The sequence below is a fragment of the Stenella coeruleoalba genome (assembly GCF_951394435.1).
Source record: "Stenella coeruleoalba genome assembly, chromosome: 3".
Lineage (NCBI taxonomy): Eukaryota > Metazoa > Chordata > Mammalia > Artiodactyla > Delphinidae > Stenella > Stenella coeruleoalba.
Window position 1 is genome coordinate 100,129,620 of NC_137148.1, and position 15,492 is coordinate 100,145,111.

At 35.0% G+C, this 15,492-nt stretch overlaps 1 protein-coding gene across 2 annotated transcripts in view; it reads left to right on the top strand.

The window, feature by feature from the left end:
- The first annotated feature begins 4,862 nt into the window (after positions 1-4,862).
- Positions 4,863-15,492, top strand: part of ZNF474 (zinc finger protein 474) — a 73,811-nt gene continuing 63,181 nt past the window's right edge. For both annotated transcript variants that reach the window (XM_079917533.1, XM_079917532.1), the window contains exon 1: positions 4,863-5,469. The gene's annotated coding sequence lies outside the window, so the exon portion shown is untranslated. The remainder of the gene's footprint in view (positions 5,470-15,492) is intronic.

A 15,492-nucleotide genomic window follows, 5' to 3' on the forward strand; every position in this document is an offset into this window, starting at 1 on the left:
GGTATATGCCCAGTAGTGGGATTGCTGGATCATATGGTAATTTTATTTTTAGTTTTTTAAGGAACCTCCATACTGTTCTCCATAGCGGCTATATCAGTTTACATTCCCACCACCAGTGCAAGAGGGTTCCCTTTTCTCCACACCCTCTCCAGCATTTATTGTTTTTAGATTTTTTGATGATAGCCATTCTGACTGGTGTGAGGTGATACTGTATTGTAGTTTGTTGTTTTGTTTGTTTGTTTGTTTGTTTTGCAGTACGCGGGCCTCTCACTGTTGTGGCCTCTCTCTTTGCAGAGCAGAGACTCCGGACATGCAGGCCATGGATCACGGGCCCAGCCACTCCGCGGCACGTGGGATCCTCCTGGACCGGGGCACGAACCCATGTCCCCAGCATCAGCAGGCGGACCCTAAACCACTGCACCACCAGGGAAGCCCCTGTATTGTAGTTTTGATTTGCATTTCTCTAATGATTAGTGATGTTGAGCATCCTATCATGTGTTTGTTGGCAATCTGTATATCTTCTTTGGAGAAATGTCTATTTAGGTCTTCTGCCCATTTGTGGATTGGGTTGTTTGTTTTTTTGTTATTGAGCTGCATGAGCTACCTGTATATTTTGGATATTAATCCTTTGTCAGTTGCTTTGTTTGCAAATACTTTCTCCCATTCTGAGGGTTGTCTTTTCGTCTAGTTTATGGTTTCCTTTGCTGTGCAAAAGCTTTGAAGTTTCATTAGGTCCCATTTGTTTATTTTTGTTTTTATTTCCATTACTCTATGAGGTGGGTCAAAAAGGATCTTGCTGTGATTTATGTCATAGGTGTTCTGCCTATGTTTTCATCTAAGAGTTTTATAGTGTCTGGCCTTACATTTAGGTCTTTAATCCATTTTGAGTTTATTTTCATGTACAGTGTTAGGAAGTTTTAGAATTTCATTCTTTTACATGTAGCTGTCCAGTTTTCCCAGCACCATTTATTGAAGAGGCTGTCTTTTCTCCATTGTATACGCTTGCCTCCTTTATCAAAGATAAGGTGACCATATGCGCGTGGGTTTATCTCTGGGCTTTCTATCCTGTTCCATTGATCTATATTTCTATTTTTGTGCCAGTACATGCTGTCTTGATTACTGTAGCTTTGCAGCATAGTCTGAAGTCCAGGAACCTGATTCCTCCAGCTCCATTTTTCTTTCTCAAAATTGCTTTGGCTATTCAGGGTCTTTTGTGTTTCCATACAAATTGTGAAATTTTTTGTTCTAGTTCTGTGAAAAAGCCATTGGTCGTTTCACAGGGATTGCATTGAATCTATAGATTGCTTTGGGTAGTATAGTCATTTTCACAATGTTGATTCTTCCAATCCAAGAACATGATATATCTCTCTATCTGTTTGTATCATCTTTAATTTCTTCAACAGTGTCTTATAGTTTTCTGCATACAGGTCTTTTGTCTCCTTAGGCTTATTCCGAGGTATTTTATTCTTTTTGTTGTAATGGTAAATGGGAATGTTTCCTTAATTTCTCTTTCAGATTATTCATCATTAGTGTATAGGCCTGCAAGAAATTTCTGTGCATTAATTTATATCCTGCTACTATACCAAATTCATTGATTAGCTTCAGTAGTTTTCTGGTAGCATCCTTAGGATTCTCTATGCAGAGTATCATGTCATCTGCAAACAGTGACAGTTTTACTTCTTCTTTTCCAGTTTGGATTCCTTTTTTTCTTTTTCTTCTCTGATTGCTGTGGCTGAAACTTCCAAAACTATGTTGAATAATAGTGGTGAGAGTGTGCAACCTTGTCCTGTTCCTGATCTTAGAGGAAATGGTGTCAGTTTTTCACCATTGAGAATGATGTTGGCTGTGGGTTTGTCATACATGGCCTTTATTATGTTGAGGTAGGTTCCCTCTATGCCTACTTTCTGGAGAGTCTTTATCATAAATGGGTGTTGAATTTTGTTGAATGCTTTTTCTGCATCTACTTAGATGATCTTATGGATTTTATTCTTCTGTTTGCTAATATGGTGAATCACACTGATTGATTTGCATATATTGAAGAATCCTTGCATTCCTGGGATAAATCCCACTTGATCATGGTTTATGATCCTTTTAATGTTTTGTTGGATTCTGTTTGCTAGTATTTTGTTGAAGATTTTTGCATCTATGTTCATCAGAGATATTGGCCTATAGTTTTCTTTTTTTGTGACATCTTTGTGTGGTTTGGTATCAGGGTGATGGTGGCCTCGTAGAATGAGTTTGGGAGTGTTCCTTTATCTTCAATTTTTTTGGAAGAGTTTGAGAAGGATGGGTGTTAGCTCTTCTCTAAATGTTTGTTAGAATTTGCCTGTGAAGCCATCTGGTCCTGGGCTTTTGTTGTTGGAAGATTTTTAATCACAGTTTCAATTTCAGTGCTGTGATTGGTCTGTTCATATTTTCTATTTCTTCCTGGTTCAGTCTCAGAAAGTTGTGCTTTTCTCAGAATTTGTCCATTTCTTCCAGGTTGTCCATTTTATTGGCATAGAGTTGCTTGTAGTAATCTTTCACGATCCTTTGTATTTCTGAAGTGTCAGTTGTTACTTTTCCTTTTTCATTTCTAATTCTGTTGATTTGAGTCTTCCCTCTTTTTTTCTTGATGAGTCTGGCTAATGGTTTATCCATTTTATTTATCTTCTCTAAGAACCAGCTTTTAGTTTTGTTGATCTTTGCTATTGTTTCCTTCATTTCTTCTTCATTTATTTGTGATCTGATCTTTATGATTTCTTTCCTTCTGCTAACTTTAAGGTTTTTTTTCTTCTTTCTCTAATTGCTTTAGGTGTAGACTTAGGTTGTTTATTTGAGATTTTTCTTGTTTCTTGTGGTAGGATCATATTGCTACTAACTTCCCGCTTAGAACAGCTTTTGCTGCATACCATAGGTTTTGGGTCATCGTGTTTTCATTGTCGTTTGTTTCTAGGTATTTATTGATTTCCTATTTGATGTCTTCAGTGATCTCTTCGTTATTTAGTTGTGTATTGTTTAGCTTCCATGTGTTTGTATTTTTTACAGTTTTTTTCCTGTAATTGATTTCCAATCTCACAGCATTGTGGTCAGAAAAGATATTTAATATGATTTCAATTTTCTTAAATTTACCAAGGTTTTGTGACCTATGATATGGTCTATCCTGGAGAATATTCCATGAGCACTTGAGAAGAAAGTGTATTCTGTTGTTTTTAGATAGAATATCCTATAAATATCAATTAAGTCCATCTTGTTTAATGTGTCATTTAAAGCTTGTGTTTCCTTATTTATTTTCATTTTGAATGATCTGTACATTGGTGAAAGTGGGGTGTTGAAATCCCCTACTATGATTGTGTTATTGTCGATTTCCTCTTTTATGGCTGTTAACATTTGCCTTACATATTGAAGTGCTCCTATGTTGGGTGCATAAATATTTACAATTGTTATATCTTCTACTTGGATTGATCCCTTGATCATTATATAGTGTCCTTCTTTGTCTCTTGTAGTAGTCTTTATTTTAAAGTCTATTTTGTCTGATATGAGAATTGCTATTCCAACTTTCTTTTGATTTCCATTTGCATGGAATATCTTTTTCCGTCCCCTCACTTTCAGTCTGTATGTGTCCCTAGGTCTGAAGTGGGTCTCTTGTAGACAGCCTATATACAGGTCTTGTTTTTGTAACCATTCAGCCATTCTATGTCTTTTGGCGGGAGCATTTAATCCATTTGCATTTAAGGTAATTATTGAATGTATGTTCTTATTACCATTTTCTTAATTGTTTGGGGTTTGTTTTTGTAGGTCTTTTCCTTCTTTTGTGTTTCCCGCCTAGTGAAGTTCCTTTAGCATTTGTTGTAGAACTGGTTTGGTAGTGCTGAATTCTCTTAACTTTTGCTTGTCTGTAACGGTTTTAATTTCTCCATCGAATCTGAATGACATCCTTGCTGGGTAGAGTAATCTTGGTTGTAGGTTTTTCCCTCTCATCACTTTAAATATGTCCTGCCACTCCCTTCTGGCTTGCAGTGTTTCTGCTGAAAGATCAGCTGTTAACCTTATGGGGATTCCCTTTTATGTTATTTGTTGCTTTTCCCTTGCTGCTTTTAATGTTTTTCCTTGTATTTAATTTTTGATAGTTTGATTAATATGTGACTTGGCATGTTTCTCTTTGGGTTTATCCTGCATGGTACTCTCAGCCCTTCCTGGACTTGACTAACTGTTTCCTTTAGGGACGTTTTCGACTATAATCTCTCCAAATATTTTCTCAGACCCTTTCTTTTTCTCTTCTTCTTCTGGGACCCCTATAATTCGAATGTTGGTGCATATAATGTTGTCACAGAGGTCTCTGAGACTGTTCTCAATTCTTTTCATTCTTTTTTCTTTATTCTGGCAGGCCGATTCTTAACCACTGTGCCACCAGGGAAGTCCAGGATTTTGGAATCTTGAAATTTAGAGTTGTTTCCCCTAATTCCTAGCCCTAAAGAACATTTAATAAAATGTTTCTTAATTTCATCATCCAGTGCTAACTGCTGTTAACATTTTAGTATATGTTCTTTCAGCTCATGCATGTGGGCATGTGCTTGCATACACAGACACACACACACATTTTAATGAGATCATATTATTTATTCTGCTTTGTAGCTTCTCTTTTTCATTTAGAAATATATTATGGACTTTTTCCTATGTTAATAAACTTTTTTACCTCATCAGGTTTAATACAGAATTTTAAAAATAATGTTTTTAGGATTGTACTATGATTAGCTTAATATCTCAGAGTCTTTTTATATGTAGGGTTTTAAAAAATCTTTATTTTAGATACATTTTTAAATGTTGACCTTAGTTTTTAAAAATGTTTTCTATATTTTCAGACACATTAGAAAATAAACTATCTTCTGCATCTTGCATTTCATTATATTTTGGACCAATGCACACTTTGAGAACCATGGAGAATATCCATCTCCCTCTTTTAGAAGAGGCCAAGCATTCCTATATAGATGATACTTTTTAAAGACCCTAGAAAAAATCAATAGGACAATCAGTAATTTTTTTTCTTCCTTAGGAAAAAAAAAGTGTTTCCACCCCATTCCATTGCCAAGAAGAGCCTTGTGACTTAGATTAATCTGCCTCCCTTTCTGTGATGTTTAGTCCACTGGTAAAACTCCCAGAGTCAACTTCAAAGAAAGTTGAGATCCATACCTATTTTGCTGTCTGTTTCTGAGTTTCTTCACCCCTTGTTTCGGAGTTTTCCAATCTGTTACTATAGAACTCAGTCCTGTCCCTTTTGTTGACAGGTTGCCAGGATACATCCTGGCAACAAAGGCTGGGGTTCCTGTTCCAGGCAGCCAGCCTCACATACTACATGAACTCTTGCAAGAGGGGATGTGAATCGTGGAGCTCCCAGCTAGTCTGCTCCTGTTTCCACCAGCTCCCTCACTGAGGGGTTCAGCAGGCCATGACAAAAGCCAAAATAGAAAGATGAAGAAAAAATGTTACAAGGTGAGTCTCCCAGAAGGTGTTCTTTCTTGGTTGTCTGTCTCAAATCTTACCTTTCAACTAGCAATAATAATCTTGATCTCTTCCACTTCCTTCTCACCACTATGTAGTAATATTTCCTTGCTATAGGAAAGGAATCCAAAGAAAAGTAACCAATTCTTAAGTTAAAAAAAAACCCTCAAATACTACTTAACAAATGAACAAATATTGTTTTACTTCATTGGATGATTCTGACAATAATTGAACTATGGATTAAATGTTTTAATGGCTAAAAGAATCAAATTCCATTTAAATGGATGATTTTTAAAATTTTCTTAAGAAAAGTTGATAAAATATATTTTTAACATAAATTCAGAATTATATGTTTATAAGCCAGATTATCCATGAAAGAAAAGGGGTGATAAAGGCTATAGTTACTCAGTTGACTTGGTAGTTTTTTTTTAATTGAGATAAAATTCACATGGAGTGAAATGTAACTGATCTTAAGTTTAAATTCAAGTTCCTAAAAAAACAATGAATTTGATATATATATACAACCATGTAAACCATCACCTTAATCAAGACATAGGACATTTCTATCACTCAGAAAGTTTCCTCACATCCCTTCCAGTCAGTCTCCCCTCCTTAGGCAACCACTGTTCTGATTTCTATTACTAGAGAATAATTTGGCTGTTCATGAATTCTATATGAGTAGAATCATACAGTATGTATTCTTGTATCTGACTTCATTGGCTCAGCAGAATGTTTTTGAGATTGTTCCTGTTGCTGTGTATATAAGTAGTTCAATTCCTTTTATAGGTGAGTATTAATGCAGTATAGAATTATTCCACATCTGTTTATCTATTTTCCGATTGATTGATATTTGGTTTGTTTCCAGTTTGGGTCTCCTATAACTAAAGTTGATTTAAACATTCTTGCACAAGTCTTTTGGTGGACATATGTTTTCATTTATCTTGGGTTCAGACCTAGGACTAAAACTGATGGATGATAGGGTAGACATATGTTTATCTTTATAAGGAGCATGAAATGATATGTCATTGTGGTTATAATTTGCATTTCCTTCATGACTAATGAAGTTAAGCATTTTTACACAAGCTTGTTGGAGATTTGCATCTCTTTTTTGTTAAGTATCTATTCATATTTCTTGCCCGTTTTAAATGTGTTTTTATTTTTATATCATCTTTATTGATACATAATTCACATACAATAAAATGCACCCATTTTAAGTACACAATCTGATGAGTTTTGTAAGTGATTACATCCATTTTACCACCAATGATAAAATATAAGAATATGTCCATTAACTTTGTATTTCATTCTCCACCCACCTACCCACCAAGTAATCACTGATCTACTTTCTGTCACAGATTAGCTTTGCCTGTTTAGAATTTCATATAAATGAAATAATTCAGTATATTCTCTTTTGCATATGATTTCTTTTATTCAGTATAATATGTTTGAAAGAGATCTATGTCATTGTGTGTAATTTGTTCATTTTTATTGTGGAGTAATATTCTGTTGTATGAATGTGCCATAATTGGTTTATCCATTTACCTGTTAATGTGTATTTATGTTGTTTCCAGTTTTTCACTGTTAAGAGCTGTTATGAACATTTGTTTTATATTCTATTTGTGGACATATATTTTCATTTCTCTAGGATAATTATTTAGGGACAGAATGTCCATATCATTAGGTAGATATATATTTAACTTTATGAGAAATTGCCAGATGGTTCTCCATAGTGGTTGTAATGTTTCACATGCCCACGAGGCATATATGGGAGTTTTGGTTTTTTCACATCCTAACACTTGGTATTGGTAATTTTAAAAATTTTATCCATTCTAGTGTGTGTACAGTGGTATCTCTGTGGTTTTATTTTGCATTTTCTTCACAAACAGCAAAATGATATATACTATTGTTTCATGAGCTTGTTGATATTTTATACGTTTTCTGTTGTGAATAATCTATTCAAAGCTTTTGCCCGAATTAGGCAACCCATATTGGGTTGCTTGCCATATATGTGTCAAATATATGTATTGAAAACATTTCTTCCCAATCTGTGGCTTATCTTTTAATTTTCTTAATGGTATTTTTTAAAGAGTAGAAGTTTCTAATTTATATGAAGTAAAATTTTAAATTCTTTTTCTTTTATGTTTAGTGCTTTTTGTGTTTTGTCTAAGAACTCTTTGAAAATATTGAGGTCATAAAGTATTTTCCTATACTTCTAGAAGCTTTATAGTTTTAATTTTTATATGTAGTTCTATGATCCACCTCGAGTTAATTTTTGTGTTTGGTGACAGTAGATGGTTGATATTCATTTTTCTGCTACATGAATCCAGTGGTTCCACCATCATTTGTTTAAAAGATTTTCCTCGCTCTATTGAATTGTCTTGGCATCTTTGTCAAAAAAGAATTGATCACATATGTGAATCAGCCATATTTCTGGACTCTATTCGGCTACATTAATCTATTTATTTGTCTTTATTGGCATCATTAATTTTTAATAAGCCAGCTCATCTTGGCTTGCATGTAATAAAACAAATATTCAAAACAGATATACAAGTTGAGTCCTTCCATGACTGCTTGCCAGTGGAACCACGCACAAGAGTTTGAATCAGGTTGGGCATTCTGTCTTGTATGTTGTCCAAATCTTTACCTAGGCAGTAATCTGACTTTAAGCAATTCTGTAATAAGCAAAAGCTAAAAATATACAGTTATAAATTTAATCAAGAATGATAATCCCAGGAAAAGGGATGTATTTTTCAAACCCATTTACACAGAATGTAGCTTGAACTTAATTTTCATTCGTTCAATAATTTATTGAGTGTCTACTGTATTCCAGACACTGTTCTAGACAAGGAAAGTGGGAGGAAAATATTTCTTTGTTCGTAAGGAAACAATACTTAATATAATCTCTACTCTATTGCCTGTTTAATAGTGTATGTCTCACAATTACAGAGAAAAGAAACCCTATGCCTGATAAAGTAAGCATCAGATTAAAAGTTTTTATGCATTCCTATGAATTGACAGAAAATTATCAGCACTCAAATGTTTAATAAGGAAAAACATTTCCTCAGTCTTTCCAAGTTTGCTATCACCATCATGAATATACATTTCTTTTGAGCCTGAGAATGTAAGCTATCATTTCTGTCAGTTGCATTTTCCAACTTGTTTTAGAAATTGAATCTTATATATTATTTCTAAGAGAACTTGGTTCACAAACTGGACCTTAATATGGCTGTTTCTTCTCTGGATCTATATAATTTAAATGAATATTATTTTATTCTATTTTTAAAAATATTTTAATTTTATTTTATTTTTATACAGCAGGTTCTTATTAGTCATCAATTTTGTACACATCAGTGTATACATGTCAATTCCAATCACCCAATTCATCACTCCACCATCCCCACACCCCGTGGTTTTCCCCCCTTTGTGTCCATACGTTTGTTCTCTACATCTGTATCTCAACTTCTGCCCTGCAAACCGGTTTATCTGTACTTTTTCTAGGTTCCACACACATGTGTTAATATATGATATTTGTTTTTCTCTTTCTGACTTACTTCACTCTGTATGACCGTCTCTAGATACATCCACGTCTCAACAAATGACCCAATTTGGTTCCTTTTTATGGCTGAGTAATATTCCATTTTGTATATGTACCACAACTTCTTTATCCATTCATCTGTTGATGGGCATTTTGGTAGCTTCCATGACCTGGCTATTGTAAATAGTGCTGCAATGAACATTGGGGTGCATGTGTCTTTTTGAATTATGGTTTTCTCTGGGTATATGCCCAGTAGTGGGATTGCTGGATCATATGGTAATTCTATTTTTAGTTTTTTAAGGAACCTCCATACTGTTCTCCATAGTGTCTGTATCAATTTACATTCCCACCAACAGTGCAAGAGGGTTCCCTTTTCTCCACACCCTCTCCAGCATTTGTTGTTTGTAGATTTTCTGATGATGCCCATTCTAACTGGTGTGAGGTGATACCTCATTTAGTTTTAATTTGCATTTCTCTAATAATTACTGATGTTGGGCAGCTTTTCATGTGCTTCTTGGCCATCTGTTGTCTTCTTTGGAGAAATGTCTATTTAGGTCTGCTGCCCATTTTTGGATTGGGTTGTTTGTTTCTTTAATATTGAGCTGCATGAGCTGTTTACATATTTTGGAGATTAATCCTTTGTCTGTTGATTCATTTGTAAATATTTTCTCCCATTCTGAGGGTTGTCTATTTGTCTTGTTTATGGTTTCCTTTGCTGTGCAAAAGCTTTGAAGTTTCATTAGGTCCCATTTGTTTATTTTTGTTTTTATTTCCATTACTCTAGGAGGTGGGTCAAAAAGGATCTTGCTGTGATTTATGTCATAGAGTGTTCTGCCTATGTTTTCCTCTAAGAGTTTTATAGTGTCCAGTCTTATATTTAGGTCTCGAATCCATTTTGAATTTATTGTTGTGTATGGTATTAGGGAGTGTTCTAATTTTATTATTTTACATGTAGCTGTCCAGTTTTCCCAGGACCACTTATTGAAGAGACTGTCTTTTCTCCCTTGTATATCCTTGCCTCCTTTGTCGTAGATTAGTTGACCATAGGTGTGTGGGTTTATCTCTGGGCTTTCTATCTTGATCCATTGATCTATGTTTCTGTTTTTGTGCCAGTACTATATTTTCTTGATTACTGTGGCCTTGTAGTATACTCTGAAGTCAGGGAGTCTGATTCCTCTTGCTCCATTTTTTTCCCTCAAGACTGCTTTGGCTATTCGGAGTCTTTTGTGTCTCCATACAAATTTTAAGATTTTTTGTTCTAGTTCCATAAAAAATGCCATTGGTAATTTGATAGGGATTGCATTGAATCTGTAGATTGCTTTGGGTAGTTTAGTCATTTTCACAATATTGATTCTTCCAATCCAAGAAAATGGTATATCTCTCCATCTGTTTTTATCATCTTTAATTTCTTTCATCGGTGTCTTATAGTTTTCTGCATACAGGTCTTTTGTCTCCCTAGGTAGGTTTATTCCTACGTTTTTTATTCATTTTGTTGTAATGGTAAATGGAAGTGTTTTCGTAATTTCTCTTTCAGATTTTTCATCATCAGTGTATAGGAATGCAAGAGATTTCTGTGCATTAATTTTGTATCCTGCAACTTTACCAACTTCATTGATTAGCTCTAGTAGTTTTCTGGTGGCATTTTTAGGATTCTCTATGTATAGTATCATGTCATTTGCAAACAGTGACAGTTTTACTTCTTCTTTTCCAATTTGTATTTCTTTTATTTCTTTTTCGTCTCTGATTGCTGTGGCTCAGACTTCCAAAACTATGTTGAATAACAGTGGTAAGATCGGACATCCTTGTCTTGTTCCTGATCTTAGAGGAAATGCTTTCAGTTTTTCACCATTGAGAATGATGTTTGCTGTGGGTTTTTCATATATGGCCTTTATTATGTTGAGGTAGTTTCCCTCTATGCACACTTTCTAGAGAGCTTTTATCATAAGTGGGTGTTGAATTTTGTCGAAAGCTTTTTCTGCATCTATTGAGATGATCATATGGTTTTCATTCTTCAATTTGTTAATATAGTGTATCACATTGATTGATTTGCATATATTGAAAAATCGTTGCATCCCTGGGATAAATCCCACTTGATCATGGTGTATGATCCTTTTAATGTGCTGTTGGATTCTGTTTGCTAGTATTTTGTTGAGGATTTTTGCATCTATGTTCATCAGTGATATTGGTCTGTAATTTTCTCTTTTTGTGGTATCTTTGTCTGGTTTTGTATCAGGGTGATGGTGGCCTCATAGAATGAGTTTGGGAGTATTCCTTCCTCTGCAATTTTTTGGAAGAGTTTGAGAAGGATGGGTGTTAGCTCTTCTCTAAATGTTTGATAGAATTCACCTGTGAAGCCATCTGGTCCTGGATTTTTGTTTGTTGGAAGATTTTTAATCACAGTTTCAATTTCATTACTTGTGATTGGTCTGTTCATATTTTTCTATTTCTTCCTGGTTCAGTCTTGGAAGGTTATACCTTTCTAAGAATTTGTCCATTTCTTCCAGGTTATCCATTTTATTGGCATAGAGTTGCTTGTAGTAGTCTCTTAGGATGCTTTGTATTTCTGTGGTGTCTGTTGTAACTTCTCCTTTTTCATTTCTAATTTTATTGATTTGAGTCCTCTCCCTTTTTTTCTTGTTGAGTCTTGCTAATGGTTTATCAATTTTGTTTATATTTTCAAAGTCCAGCTTTTAGTTTTACTGAACTTTGCTATTGTTTTCTTTGTTTCTATTTCATTTATTTCTGCTCTGATCTTTATGATTTATTTTCTTCTGCTAACTTTGGCTTTTGTTTTTTCTTCTTTCTCTAGTTATTTTAGGTGTAAGGTTAGATTGTTTATTTGAGATTTTTATTGTTTCTTGAGGTAGGCTTATATAGCTATAAACTTCCCTCTTAGAATGCTTACACTGCATCCCATAGGTTTTGGATCATCATGTTTTCATTGTCATCTGTCTCTAGGTATTTTTTCATTTCCTCTTTGATTTCTTCAGTGGTCTCTTGGTTATTTAGTAACGTATTGTTTAGCCTTCACGTGTTTGTGTTTTTTATGGTTTTTTTCCCTGTAATTTATTTCTAATCTCATAGCATTGTGGTCAGAAAAGATGCTTGATATGATTTCAATTTTCTTAAATTTACTGAGGCTTGATTTGTGACCCAAGATGTGATCTATCCTGGAGAATGTTCCATGCGCATTTGAGAAGAAAGTGTAATCTGCTGTTTTTGGATGGAATGTCCTCTAAATATCAATTAAATCTATCTGGTCTATTGTGTCATTTAAAGCTTCTGTTTCCTTATTTATTTTCATTTTGGATGATCTGTCCATTGGTGTAAGTGAGGTGTTAAAGTCCCCCACTATTATTGTGTTACTGTCAATTTCCTCTTTTATAGCTGTTAGTAGTTGCCTTATGTATCGAGGTGTTCCTATGTTGGGTGCATATATATTTATAATTGTTATATCTTCTTCTTGGATTGATCCCTTGATCATTATGTAGTGTCCTTCCTTGTCTCTTGTAACATTTTTTATTTTAAAGTCTAGTTTATTGGATATGAGTATTGCTACTCCAGCTTTCTTTTGATTTCCATTCACATGGAATATCTTTTTCCATCCCCTCACTTTCAGTCTGTATGTGTCCCTAGGTCTGAAGTGGGTCTCTTGTAGACAGCATATATATGGGTCTTGTTTTTGTATCCATTCAGCAAGCCTGTGTCTTTTGGTTGGAGCATTTAATCCATTCACGTTTAAGGTATATTCCTATGACCATTTTCTTAATTGTTTTGTTTTTGTTTTTGTAGGTTCTTTTCTTCTCTTGTGTTTCCCAGTTGAGGAAGCTCCTTTAGCATTTGTTGTAGAGCTGGTTTGGTGGTGCTAAATTCTCTTAGCTTTTGCTTGTCTGTAAAGCTCTTGATTTCTCCATCGAATCTGAATGAGATCCTTGCCGGGTAGAGTAATCCTGGTTGTAGGTTCTTCCCTTTCATCACTTTAAGTATATCATGGCATTCCCTTCTGACTTGCAGAGTTTCTGCTGAGAAATCAGCTGTTAACCTTACAGGAGTTCCTTTGTATGTTATTTGTCATTTTTCCCTTGCTGCTTTCAATAATTTTTCTTTGTCTTTAATTTTTGCCAATTTGATTCCTGTGTGTCTTTACATGTTTCTCCTTGGGTTTATGCTGCATGGGACTCTCTGTGCTTCCTGGACTTGGGTGGTTATTTCCTTTCCCATGTTAGGGAAGTTTTCAACTATAATCTCTCCAAATATTTTCTCGGGTCCTTTCTCTCTCTCTTCTCCTACTGGGACCCCTATAATACGAATGTTGTTGTGTTTAATGTTGTCCCAGAGGTCTCTTGGGCTGTCTTCATTCTTTTTTCTTTATTCTGTTCCACAGCAGTGAATTCCACCATTCTGTCTTCCAGGTCACTTATCTGTTCTTCTGCCTCAGTTATTCTGCTATTGATTCCTTCTAGTGTAGTTTGCATTTCAGTTATTGTATTTTTCATCTCTGTTTGTTTGTTCTTTAATTCTTCTAGGTCTTTGTTAAACATTTCTTGCATCTTCTCGATCTTTGGCTCCACTCTTTTTCCGAGGTCCTGGATCATCTTCACTATCATTATTCTGAATTCTTTTTCTGGAAGGTTGCCTAGCTCCACTTCATTTAGTTGTTTTTCTGGGGCTTTATCTTGTTCCTTCATCTGGTATATAGCCCTCTGCCATTTCATCTTGCCTATCTTTCTGTGAATGTAGTTTTTGATCCACAGGCTGCAGGATTGTAGTTCTTCTTGCTTCTGCTGTCTGCCCTCTGGTGGATGAGGCTATCTAAGAGGCTTGTGTAGATTTTCTGATCAGTATTATTATTTTAAGTAATTTCCCCAAACTCTCTGGTGAATGAAACATTTTCAGGCATATATGCAATTCAAGAAATAAGTTGTGAGTGGTGAAGGATGTGAATGATTCCAGAGCACCCTTCCTGAGGCAGAAGTGGAGATTCCCATGGAGTCTTAAAAACATAGCGAAAGCTTTTCTAAATAGTACAGTATACAAGTACAGCAGGAGGCACACACAGTGTTGGGGGCAACAGGAAAGGAAAATGTAAAGGAGGCAAGTTGCTAACAGTTCAAAAGTGATGACAAACTGCAAATAGAATTTCCACAGTGCAGTGCAACCAAACATTTATTTCAGAGAAGCCTCTAAGAGGAGGCTAATGGAGTTCTCTGCAAACAAAATTTAGTAGGATTCTGGTTGCGCTGAGTGCTATTTTGTAGATTCACATTGATTAATAATTGGATATTTCACTGTTGAAATAAAATGGAGTCTCATTTGTATGCTCTAATTCAGGGGTTAGGAAACTTTTCCTATAAATGGCCACGTAGTAAATAATTTAGCCCTCATAGGCAAAAGCAGTCAAGACAAATACATAAATGAACAAGCATGGCTCTGTTCCAGTAAAACCTGATTTACAAAAAGAGGTGGGCGGCTGGCCAGGTTTGACCAGTGAGCCCTAGTTTGTTGACACTTGTTCTAATCTTCAAGGAATTCTGATAAGATATCTTCCAAAATTATACATTGACACTTAAAGAACTGTGGCCTTGAAACTGTTCTTCCTCAGAGTGCCCAGTACTTTGGGGGGCTCTCTTCAGAAGAAATATGACTTCAAAGGAGAATTAAACTTTGAAAGTAATATGTATTCAAAATGCATGTGGTCAGGAAAGACAATATATGAATAAGCTCAGCTCAGGAAAGCCTAACTCTGTGTTTTTCCTTCAGTTTTTTACCTAGTCATACAGCACCCAATACATGTGTCTACCTAATCATAAGGCTACCTCTGGTGTGCTTGTCTAGCTCTGTTCTTGGGGGGAGCTCTATGCCGTAGATGCTCGTTGCTCATAAGGTCCAGGGCTTGGTCCAAGCCAATAACTGGATTCTCTTTTCTCTTAAATTTGGTAAATAGACAGTCTTCCTTCAGTATCCTTGGGCGTTTGGATCCAGGACCTCCTGTGGGAACCAAAATTCATGGATGCTCAAGTCCCTTATACAAAATGGTGTAATATTTGCATATGGCCTATGCATATCCTCCAGTATACTTTTAAATCCTCTCTAGATTACTTGTAATACCTAATACAAAGTAAATGCTATGTAAATAGTTGTAAATACAATGTAAATAATATGTAAATAGTTCCCAGTGTATGGCAAATTCAAGTCTTTTTTTTTTTTAACTTTCTGGGCATTTAAAAAATATTTTTGATCTGATGTTGGTTGATTCTGCAGATGCAAAACCCACAGATATGAGTGACTGACTGTAGTTATGCTTCTAAATCTAGAATGATAATCCCTTTTTGAAAAATTATTGTAATATAGTTTATTTACAATGTTGTGTTAGTTTCAAGTGTACAGCAAAGTGATTCAGTTATACATATATTCATTCTTTTTCAAATTCTTTACCCATATAGGTTATTACAAAATATTGGGTAGAGTTCCCTGTGCTA